The 12995-nt window shown below is 40.0% G+C and overlaps 1 protein-coding gene across 2 annotated transcripts in view; it reads left to right on the top strand.

The window, feature by feature from the left end:
* LOC122404580 overlaps positions 1-12995 on the top strand; it is a 164961-nt gene that overhangs the window by 99763 nt on the left and 52203 nt on the right. For both annotated transcript variants that reach the window (XM_043408663.1, XM_043408662.1), the window contains one exon: positions 1571-1625. The gene's annotated coding sequence lies outside the window, so the exon portion shown is untranslated. The remainder of the gene's footprint in view (positions 1-1570; positions 1626-12995) is intronic.

The following is a 12995-nucleotide window of genomic DNA, read 5'->3' as shown; positions in this document are numbered from 1 at the left end:
AACATCGACGACGACTGGGGTATCTCGGGAAACGACACGATGCAACGTCGAGTTATCTCGGATTCTCATTGTGCACGGAATCGGACCAACAGGGGGATGAAGGTGACGGGGCTGGAAGGAGCGCCGTAATGCCCGGAATAATCGAAGACGCAAGATGATGACGAACGTCGAGGCGAATTTACGTCCCAGAGGGAATATAAACCGAATGCATCGGTCAGGCCGGAAAGATCCATTGTTCCGGAACGCATCTCTCCGCAACCCCATAAATGGAATAATTCGGTCAATGTGTAATGCATCGTCGCTCGATTGCATAGTAACTTGCCATCTAAATTCAATTTCTCAATTCACGTATTTAAAAAAAATTTCTTTCCTTAAAAAGTAATGATCCCTTAAAATTGAAATTTCCTTAATAACGACCCCTCAAAGCTTCAGAATCAAAAATATTACTTTTGTAATATGATCAATACAATAATTCTTGACTTTGCCAAGCTTATCTTAGTTATCTTAGTTATCGAATGTTGCCTCTTTGAGGGGAAGAAACTTCAGAATAGATCCTCACCCTTATGCGTCTCCTTGTTTTCGCGTGCCTTCGTTGCATCAACAAATATCTGCGGACCACTCGAGGAGGATTGTCAATTCTCGTTGCAAGTCCGTAATTCTTGATTCTGTTTTGTGAAATGTTGTTACCATTAGCAAGCATCCCCTTATTGCACGTTTCCTACTATTTTACAGTGATCAAAATAATAAAAGAAAACGAAAAAATAGCATAAAGAAAATTTATAGAAAAGATTACAACGAGAAATAAGTTTCTTCGGCGAATTCTCGATTGCCACATGACATGATAAAATATGTTGCTAATTTACTTAGGAGTTCTGTGGGGGAATTTTATCCATTTGCTTTCATCGTATTTTAGATAAGATTTTTTAACGATGACAATGATATATGACATTCAGTTACGCGGATTACGACGCTCGCCAGGAACGCCGAGGGAGAATATATTCGTGGACTGTTAAGTTGTTTGACAACGGTGCTTCGCAGCATTTATTCCCGAATCGCGTCGAACTGCCAGAGACATTCTCCTTAGGAATGCTCAAACGAGAGCTTCATTGTATTCGCCACAATGGGGTACCACTCGTACTCCATTATTGTGCATCCCTCTTCATGGTAGAACTGGCGCGTTTATCAGCGGCGTACAAGCAGCGACGAACGCTGTATCCGACTGCTTTCAAAATCGATACAAAAGACCTACCTTCTTGAGAATATGCTTAATCCCCTGGTATCGAAATTCCCCTCGAAAACGTCGACGTCAATTAACGTTCGAACCAACGAATTAAACAAATTGACAAGTGTATGGTATTCTTCGAAGGAAATTACGTCAAGAATCCTGAAATAGCCTGATATTATTTTCATCGCGAAGGAACAATTACAAACAAAACTGCAAAGAACTTCTTAAGCAGGATGATAACTTCGCAGGATGAAAATATTCGAGAAAATATTTTTCAAAGAAAATTTTCCTATATTTTCATATAAAATTGAATGGCTATTACATTCGCCATATTGTCTTTTTCAGGATTGCTGTTCGTTGGGATCCGCACAGTAAATACGCGTCACAGCAATCATAAGTTGTAAGTATTACTCTTTGTTTTTAACGGTATTACAATATAGCTACGTTTTTTGCGATACCCACAAGTTAAAATTGAAATTAAAAAAAAATTTTTCTTTTCGTTCACTGAAAAATGTAACCTTGCTTCTCAATATCGTTTGACCATCGCGTTTTTATTTTTCCTCCGAGCAATTTCAAATTAATTAGAAACTTTTTTCCAATCCCTTCTATTTATTTTCTTCGCGCTTTGATCTACGGTAACAAGTTTACTTTTCCACGGGCAATATTCAATTTTATAACTGAAGGTAGATTGCAAACTATATTTTCGACGCCAAAATTAGACGTCCCTCGATTAAACTAATGGCAGGAGTCCAAGCGGAGGGAAAATCGTACGAATATCGACGACCATCCAGCGAATTGGCCAACAGTTTACGGCCTTCGACAAAATTTTACTTACTAGACAAGATGGCGGCACGCTGTACCCAGGGTCGAAGGAAAATCCAACCAGACCAGCGTCGTTAGTTGCCTAATCCGGCGATGTATCAGTGTTACGCTGGCGCCGATGGCGTCTATTGCTTCGAACTCGTATTGCACATTGTCTCGTGTACGTGTATGCTCGCGATCGTGTGCACATAGGGAACCGTCGCGTCCAGGGGATACGAAGTTTTAAGCAGCTTAAGCTCGACCGGCTGTAGGACAATCCGAGGAAAAACACCAGGCGTAAGACGGAAAACTGGCTTCGATACCCTGGAAAGAAATTACGCGATAAGTTTTCCGATTCGACTGGAACCAACTGTAATCCTGACTTTCCCGTATTCGTTACGAATCGTGTTTCCAAACAATTTCATATTCTTAATACTGAACACGTTTCGATAAAAGAAACGAAAGATGAGAGCTATTCCGTTTAAACAAATTCTGAGTTTATCTTTTTTAAAAATCAGCTTATTTAATTAGAAAGAAAAGTTTGAATTCGATATCTTCGTTGATTTTGGAGAAAACAGATACCTCGATTGGGCCACACGGTATAACGTAAGATCGTAATGTGTCGTGTCGTGAGTAGATTCTATAGCATACATCGTGCCTCGTAAGAAGGATACGCGTCAACATAATTAAGTTTCATTTAACAAATTACCGTTCGCCGTCAGTGTCACTTAACACCATAAAAAACCAGCTGCAAAACACGAGTATCGCTAGGAAATTTAATTTGGGCAACGAACGAGGACATCCCTCATTTTCTTATGGATAATCGTTTCCACGTAAAGACATGTACATTTATTCTTTCGCTTCGAACTTCGTAGTTTAAGGTGTTCGAGTAAAACTTTACATTATTCTTTTGCTCGCTACACTGCAAACAGTTACCTTTCTTCCTGGAAGCAACGCGACCCGGCTAAAGATTTAAAATATTGTTCCGGAGGGGGACAATTACAAGGGCACAATGGACCCGAGGAATTTAACGTTAAAAGAAGCTGTGTTCGCATATAGAAATCGAAACATGGTTCAAAAATAGATGCGCCTGTCTTCGCCGGCGCATTGTCACCGATGGCTATTCACGTATGCGCGCTTACATCCCCAATGCGGACTGAATACACCTTTTTATAGGCGCTCGAACAATAAGCGTGAACCTTTGAACGGGAACGTGTCGACTAGCGTGCCACTGAATGAGAGAACACCCGGTGTCCCTTTAAATGGAGGTTCCATCTCGTCTAATTAGAATTCATCGGTAAATCGATGTTTCGTTCCGCGAGCCGAGTGACCCCGTTTTCAGACACGACCATCCCCCGACCTAGACGATCCACGCATTTTTCCAAATATTTCCTCACACGGACTCGCAAGGGCGATTTTTATTACCCTTTCCAGAAGAAAAGCTCTTCAATAATATCTGCACATTCTAGAAAATCAGAAAACAATATTTAATCAACATTTCATGGGACAGTCCAGTACGATGGACTAAGTAATTGTCCAAAAAATTGAACATTTTCGAAGTTTCAACAGCGTAAGAAGTTATTGAGTATTATGTATAGTGAATATACCCAACTACCGAAAAGGGCCACTTTTCGAACATTGTCCGTTTACAAACCACAGGGTCGCAGTATTATGCGCGAAACTTTCTTGTCTAAACCAATTATCTGCATACTTAAGCACACCGCGAGGATCGTCGACGAGATCTCTCGTCGCGTAAACTCGTGATACCGATGATTTAAGCCGCAGCTGGATACTCGGTGCTTCGTACTTAATGTTCAAGGATAGGGTGCGGAGTTTATCGCATATACCAGCGATAATAATCGCAGGGACCGTGGCTACCGGGGTTGCTACACTCGTGAAATCGTTCCTCATAAATCTCTGCAAATGAAATGCCATGCAACGTTCGTTGTTCGTGAACCTAGATTCTCTTCGATACCGCATCAGGCTTCGTTAATTGAGTATAATTTATTTGCGAACGAACGATGGACGATCAACTTGGATCAAGCATTTATATAGAAGTTGGCAAATATAAAGCGTTACGAGCTATTTTCTCTTATTAGCAATAATAACAGAATTTTATTTAAGCATTTTACCCTTCGACGAACCCTACTTATATGCAACGTAAACATAATTTTTGATACACAGGAGCAATTCAAAATTTTTTAATAATGTTCTGGAAGATTAATCAAGAACCAGGTAACGCGTCTGACCATTACTCGCCATTTCTACTTGTGATTGTGTTCGTGGTTGCTATCGTCACTCTGTCTCGAAAACAATTACAAAAATGTTCTATAATGTTCACCTAATTTCCGAAATAAGTAAAAAACTTTGATTCTGATGCAAACACGTTTGCATAGACTAATAATTACACGATGTCGTCCTAATGTCCAAATACGAGTATCAACATTTAACAGATTCGATATCGAACGATAACGAAAGTAAACGGCTCGAAGTTGTCTGCCAGAAAGAAAAAAGAAAATACTATTGGGAAAGTTGTCGTTAACCAAACAGCGTAGGAGAAAGCGGCAATCTCCCGAAAGATTTTCAACAGCCTCTGTTTCCGAGGGTTATCCACCCCTCAGGATGCATCGACCCCATTACGTCCAGACGTCCGCCCTCTTAGTAGCCCTTCAGTCAGCCACGAGACGCGTCACTTCGGAGAGAACGAAACCACCCTCGAGACATTGGACGACGAGCATGAGGAGTCCTGGCCAGGGAACGCGAAGAGGGGAATAGAGAACCGAGGAATAGACGCGACGTAGACATCGTGTAAACGCGATGACGTCTTTGAAACTTCGTGCTTCTGGCGTGACAAACAACTGTAACGAAACGAAATCCTAACACTTTGGTTGCTAGTTATTTGGTACCCGTTAGTAATTAACCCTTGGACGGCGGACTTCGGATCCGTTCTGACCCGAATCTGAATTTTATTATGTTTGTTATTTAGTAAATATCAGAGCTTAGTTGTGGAATAGACAGTTTGTACGAGTCCAAATCAGAGATCTCCATTTCACGTTTATCCAAACCGTGTTATAATTTATATAATTTATAATATACGGTTGTATTTATATATTCGTGTCTGATTTATGCATTATGGAAATATCGTTACACGAAAGAACGAATCTTCATCGCATTAGTTTTCTTATATCAAAATGCAAAACCATGTTTGTATTGCAAATTACATTAGTAACAGTACAAAATGAAACATGAATATGTTAATGAGCGGGTACACGTATAAATTACACGTTTGATCATTGTATTTAACATTTGTACGTAACTTTGTACAGTGATTTAAATATTGCTTGCTGGAATTCACGAAAAATAATAGTTTCTAAAGGCCGAGAAGATACTCGACGAACTGCAAGCGATTCCATTTCACCGTCGACTAAGAAACGAAAGATAAAACGTTGTCCTGAATCTTCTCGATCGGTTGTTGATGTGTTAAGTTGGCTGGAGAAGAAACAAAGAAATGGCACGGGAATGAATACGATCGCGTGGGCTTTTGCGTTGTCGCGCCGTTATTGCCTCGCCCTGGAGAAACTCGGTCGAGTTTATCCTCGCGACGGAGAAAGAAAAGTCGAGGCTTTATGGTTCCCGAGTTTTGATTTATCTAAGGAGAATCGCGCGACTCCATTGTCGGAAGATCGTATCTCGCCGAATTACGGTCCCGCGGTGTTTATTCCGGAAATAATGCTGCTCTCTTCGTCTGCTTTTATTTATTTTTCCCTGCAGTATAGCCCGCATATCACGATCGAAGTATAATCTTAAATAATTATTCCTACTATCGGTAAATGACTTTGTTCGATTTGTCAGCGATATTCTACTCAAACTTGTTCCTCTATAGGCACTTGTCAAACGATCCAATACAGATCTGGAAGACGAGAAAACTGTATTAACTGAAAATCAAATTACAGTATTTAATATCAATAATATCGTATTTAATTTTGTTACCAGTCGAAAACTAAATTTTTTTAAAAAGTCTAGAAAGTTTTGAGGTTTATATGTTATATGAGGTATATAGGTTTCATTACGATCTCGTACAGTCTGATACAGACTTAATTTCTATTTCATTGAACGAAAGTTTTGTTCAGTTTCGTGGGGCCGACGAAAAGAAATTATTTATACAAATGGATTTTTTCCTATTTTTAGGGATTCCTTCCAGTATTTGGCGAGGACTGTTGTGCTCCCACAGACGAATGTTCGCGAAACTGGCACGCCGGTAATGGATCGACGAGAACGTGTTCCGAGCATATTTTCGAGGCTCGCGTTGGAAGTGGTTTTATTGAATGAAGCGCGTTTCACGACGGTAAATTTACCGCGTTATCAAAGCCGAGCCACTTGGCCAAAACGAACGCGTTAAAACGGGACGTTAATGCGCGTCCATTTCGGTTATTGTCAGCGAACGAACTTCCCAACGATGCGTCGCATTGCATTTTAATTGCGCCAGGCATTGAACGGCAGAAAGAATGCGAATATTTCGTAAATATTAAGATGTCTCTGAAAGAATCGTGTAATCTATTGAAAAAAAAGATTGGCTATCTTTTGGCTAATTTTGTGTAGTCATCTGAAATACATCTAAAGGTTAACGAAACATGGAACAAAAATGCAATTACTACAAAGGTTATTTTTTCGAACAGAAATTCCAGGGTAAACGAGTTTAGAAAATTTGGCTGCTCCGGAGAAAGGAACATTCTAATTATATAAAATTATTTAGAGACGCAACTCGTTTCGCTGTTTAAACTTTGAGTGTTTTAGTTGCAATCACATTGTGTCGGAACGGGGCAATTTGTTCTTTAAATTACGACCAACGTCTTTGACAAAGGATCTACGACGTTTATAGCATCCGTCTGCCATAAGGACGCCACTAAGAGGTAAAAGCTAAGCACGATACTCCCTGCACAAAGGATCTGTTACATAATACAGGCTGTTCATAAATCCCGAATCCACTTTCTCGTAGCTCCAAACATGTCATTTCTCTCGAGAATAGTTTTAGGATCGATGTTTGATGCTCTGATCAGGGATTCTAACTGTTACAACCAAAATAAAAAAAAAGTTAAAGAATAATAATTCTTTCCCCGACTAAAATACACTGTCCAAATGTGGTTATCAATAACAATAATCCTTCCTACGTGTAACTGTATGTAATTATACAATGAAGTTGCAACCAAAACAATATTTTCATTCTCAACAAAATTCAGTCATAAATAATTACTGTGCAATCATAAAGCTCAGAAATGATTTCTTGAAAAAACACCATTTCGTTTGGTAGAATGGAAAAATATATTTTTTAATTTCAATCTGTTTTCGATAGAAAATTTATTCAGAATCGTCCTCTTATGATTCCAGCAAGCCGTTAATCACGCTGAATGTTACGCGTTGTCCGAGAGTTCTATTAATATTTAGCGTGTTCGTTGATTGGCGTTAATTAAATCGAATCAGAATTGTTCAAACATTCACAATCGTGATTAATGCACGGATCGGAGAATGTACGGATTGTTCGATTAATTATATTCCTCGTAATTAATCATTTATTGTACGGCCGAGCTTTAGCAGATCAGTTATTTTCGCTTCGATCACTCTTTCCCCGTTTGGTTGGGAATTTCCATTCTCGTGGAATTGCGAGATGCACGTTAATTGCTAGAAAATGTTGTCACTATAAGAAACGGGGAACTCCCGATGTTCGTTATAAATTGCACCGCAAGACACGCTACCTACAATAAAGAGAATTATCGACCATAAAATGTCTCGGTGAAGCATCGAAGACCATTATTGAGCATTTTGCAATCTCTTCGTTCGCGAAAAGGACGTCATTAAATTAAATAGAGAATCACGTTGCCATTTCACACCAACTGAAATCCGAATATATTCTTATTATATTTTATAATAATTTCTAAAGGTCTACTTTAAACGTTGAATCGCACCTTTTACTTCACCGTCAAATTCAATTCATAACAGTTTAACGAAATTAAAATCCACATTGCTGGTGTATTAATAATAACTAGATTCATATTTTTATCGATAGAATTAATGAAACGGAAGCTTTGTAGAAATTAATATTTCTTATAACATATTTTTGTATATTAAGTGCATTATTGAAAATTTCCCACAATACGCATAAACATCCGCAGCGAAGCAATAACTTATACTCGATAAATTGTTTCTTCGATGCTTCGAACGGTCAAACTGTTTCCGGAATTACTCGACGCGACAAGGTAAAGAAACCCGAAGATTTTTCTTCCGTTTTCTTTCATAAACTGCGCATATTATAAGCGATCCCGAACTTTTAAGTGGCAGAGTATATTCAACAGCGGCCAGTCAGGCGGTTGGCCAGCTAATTTTTTCCTCGCGCGCGGCGCGCCTCGAAGTTTAATAAACGGCCACCTCGCGGGGAGAAACTGGAGCGAGGTTAGCTCTCGCAAAATTTCATTTGCATCCGGATGCCCGGCGGCCGTTTCCTCAACTTTCGGACCGCCAGAGATATCAGAGTTGTCTACCTCCCCCTTTCTTGAGAGGTCCGTCTGGTTTCGACGCCGAAAAATTGCTTGATATCCATGATATTTCAGACCTCTTCCCCGAGAAAACTATTAATTAATTTTTTCAAGCCACAAAAGTTTCTTCATACATAAATCTACGATCTTCTCGAAGCAATACAAGTTTTTCGGTTGCACGCAGCATCCACCAGGGCTCTATCAATGGAATATTACTGAATATTGACGAGATAATATATTTTTAATTTTGGAGATTGAGTTAGTTTTGGAACGAACTGTGTCTTTTTTCGAACTTAATTCTTTTCTCACTGTAATTCTTTTAACATTTGAGACGCGTGATAATGGATACATTGGTGAAACCATTCAAAGTAAAGTTTCCTGGAAATTTTTATAATTATCTCCTGCTTATTATAAAAATATTCAGAAGCGTGTATACATTAGGGAGAAAAGCGAGGGGACTTAAAAATAAATATGAATCAAATATAATCGATATCACGCGTTTAAGTTTTATTCATTATTTATCATTAGAGGGTATTGTGATTATTTAATTGTACAGACAACCAATAACTGTTAGTATTTTCGAAAGGAAGCCTATTCGATCGAGACTTTGTCGAACAACGGGAAACGTAATAAGAAAGAAATGCTTTCTAATAGCCAGACTGGCCACGGAATGCTCAGGAGCTAAAAAGATGTTCGTTTGGTCAAGGAGAAGGAGGCAAGATGGCGGGGGGAAAAATGTGGACCGCGCGAAGCGTGGAAAAAGGTTATGAGATCGTTCCACCGTACAGTCTACTTTATATTCCCGTCCGTATCCCGGGTTATGAACTCGTCCTTTTTCCCGTGGAACGTCTGCCGCGTGTGTACGTACCTCAAAAGCATCCGGATAAACGCGCAGCCCGCCACAGAAGCGGGAAAAGACATGCGGGGAATGAAAACCAGAGGGACGGGCAGATATTCGAAAAGGAATACGGAAAAGTAGCAAGTACACGTATAAATATGTATGTGTATACGCTTGTATACGGGTAAAGGTAAGAGGACCTAAGGAGGACGGGGAGGGGGGAAGAAATAGTCGAGTCGTAAAAATAGTAGAGAATATGGGAGGCTGGAAGGAGTTGCGTCGGGTAGTCGATTCTTTCGTAACCACGAATGCAACGCTCGCGTTCTTATCGTGCATTCTACGCGGTCGGATTCTCAGAATGGAAAACAACAAAAGCGTAAATGTAAGATCTGATTTCGTTTCTGATTATCGGGGATTGGAACCGATACGATAGCGCCAGTCAATTTATACGAGGTAAAATTCTCGCCTTCCTGTTCGCCATTACAAACTACATTCTTCGTTGCAGCGTTATGTGCATTTTGTTCGATAGAATTAATCATGGCCTAGTATCGATTTTTAAATAACACATATTTATCATTTTTTAAATATACATACCATGTGGTACGAGTAAAATGAACAGAACTCTTCGTCTTTACGTTATTATTTTTAATTAAATCGAACAGGTTAATCTTTTCACGAGGAACAAATTTCGAGGAGAATTTCGTCTGGACCAAAGTGATTTTTGTTGGGGTTAAGTTAATCAGTTATCTACGGCGCTGACTATACGTTGAAACGGAATTATCGTGATCGACTTGATAACGGAAATTACACAATTCGTATGGGCCCGAACGAACGTCCTTTATGAACGTAAGCCCGGATATTGCGTGTTCGTTGCACCCTGGGAGTGATAACGGAGATAGCGTCACTCGTCTAGGTAATTACTAGTCACCAACTATACGACTCCTGGGAGCCAAACCCATGAATGGAGTGTGTGCGTACGTGTAACAGGGTCGGCCAGTTCACCGGCTGGGATCTTGATGCATGCATAATACAGGAATATGGATACACGGACGGGCGTCCATCTTTGTAGCAATGCCCGAATCCTGCTCTAATAACCAAACGAGTCGTCGTTCTGATTAATTTCTGCAAACGATACTTTGACGGCTGAAATCTTGAATTTGAAATTGATTTTCGAGCATTCGACATCCAAAACTCTATTATCCGTTCATTACTTTATTATTTGGACGTTTTCGAACGTTCGGGCTCGCGAATACTTAAACATCTAGAAACTTCTTGAAATTGTCTAATGCTCCGTGTAATTTGTCTGAAATGCCACTTCACCCGAACGAGATGGAGAACGTGTGCTTGAAAATTAAGATGTAGTTCGGGGGGAGTGTTCCTATTACATCCTACATTTGCATACAGAGCGAGAAGGTATAGACGGTGTCTGAAGATTAATACTGTACGTTATAGCACGTGGTCCTGTAGTAGTTTTCCGCGTATTCACGGACGGCGTCTGTCATTTACATTTTCATGTTTTTTTATATCAGAAGCACAGACCGCGCTCGAAGTTGGCCGCAAACTATAACCTCGAAAACCCCAGAGCAATAACTCCAACATGACTGGCTGCTCGAAAATATCATCGTTCGCGTGGTATCGGAAATAACGGCGACCTCGTTCGCTTTCGCGCCTAGAGAAACGTTTTTCACTGGCGAATTTCGTTCGACTATCGTTCGCCTATAATTCGTCTATTTTCTTCCTCCCATCCGGCGACACAAAAATTGGGTGCTTATCGAATAGACTTGTCACAGTAGGGACCGTAGATTCATCGAAAAAAAAAATTGTTACAGTAATAATACAAAGGAATATAGTTATAGTCGTAACTCGAATGTAGTTTAATTTTTATTCGACTAAATAAAAAATACTATCGATAAGATATACGATTTATTATTTCTCAGAGTAATTTGTAATCGTTGCAGCGGTTTGGTATTAACAGTTGTGATCTCGTTATACGCGTGTTCGTTATAACAAAGTTTGTCTAATTGTTTGTAAGACCATAAATTGTACAACTGTGTAGCGTTGTGTTCCTGGATCTAGCCAGGGGCCATTTGAACAATTAACAGCAGCTAGCTCGTGAGAAAGTCAGAAACTATGTCTCGTCAACTTTCTATCACCACGCGTTACCAAATGGAAATTCACTGATAGAATCATTTTCGATTTGTCATTGGACGAACTTTCACGGCGCAGGACCAAATTATCGGGAATGAAATATTTTTGATACAACGTTTCGTTTTCGAAGTTATTATATAGCGAGGATTTTTAAGCAACCATCTTGATGCAAACCCCATAGATGCTGAATGGAATTTACATTAGACGCTGCAACTATAACCGGGTTCATGGTCAGTCGCTAACAAATATTAATTACTGCAATAAATCACGATGCTATGGTCTCAAGTGCTAATGGACTCCTGTAGGAAGTTAGGGAATTCTGTGTCGCTTAGATGTCAAGGTGCCATAGCAGGAAGGGTTTATCAACATCATACCAACGTTATGAATAGCGAGAGATTCTTATTTCTTTAGAATATTGTAGCCACTGTACACATATTAGATTACTTTTTAATTCTCGACCATTTTAAGTTATCCGTATTTCCAAACTTTCTTACACTAATTACATTTATAATTTCTTTTCCTATGTATTCTTAACACTCTGTTGAAAAATAACTATTTGCAACTTTATTTATGTCGTTAATTTTTAGAGAACTCTACGTATACTTTAAAACCGGTATATAACACTGTTCGAAACAATTGTTCTTGTCATAGAAAGAAATAAGCGAGATATCTGGAGGATCGAAAGGAAAGGAGGTAGTTGAGCACTTGCGAGAAAGGAAGGTTGAGCGTAGCCCTCTTCTGGCGAGTACAGGAAGCGTCGTCAGAATTATTTCTCTTTCTTTCTCATATACTAAATCGATGATCAAGCGACAAGGAATATCGAAGCCTCAGATTTGATTTTAGGCTCGATTTTAGACCACGATTGAAGCTGTAGAATTTATAAAACGAAACAGACGTCTGAAAACGATAATCGACGGAACGCTGTCGGTTTTATCATCGTTATTTCGGTTTCCATTCGCCCGCATTGCACAAAGACCTCCAGGTGTTCCCGGTTATAGACGAGGGCGTCTCTATCCTCGCGGCCGCTAATTCGGTATAGCAGCTTCGGAACTTCTTGCAGTAGCGAAATCCTGACGGGGGTTTCAGTTATCGCTCGAGTGGTCACCGGTCGGTTGTAGCCAGCCGCACCGGTAATTGGTGTCTGAAAGCTGTTTTCAGGCGGAAACCAATCGTCCTTGTCGCCGAGAAGTTTCACGACTACTTCAACCCGGAGTTTCCTCTGGCTGTCCAAGCCACGACTTGAGTTACAATCGTCGAACCGAAAGTGTGTAGGGGGAGAGGTGGGGAGGCACGGTGACCGAAAGAGAGGAGAAAAATCGGAGGCGACGAAACGTGAAAACCGTCGAACGCCGAGCGTTTCGTGTCGTCGTGAAACCGCAACCGCCTTTTTCGACAGGATAACGGGTTGGCCGGGAAAGGAAAATTGTAGAACTTTCGCTAGCGTCGGGAGATAAAC

Source organism: Colletes gigas, unplaced genomic scaffold (assembly GCF_013123115.1).
Source record: "Colletes gigas isolate AHSC1104 unplaced genomic scaffold, ASM1312311v1 Colletes_gigas_Sc00003, whole genome shotgun sequence".
Classification (NCBI taxonomy): Eukaryota; Metazoa; Arthropoda; class Insecta; order Hymenoptera; family Colletidae; genus Colletes; species Colletes gigas.
Note: the sequence above shows the minus strand (reverse complement) of the source record. Positions and strands in the feature narration are given on the sequence as shown.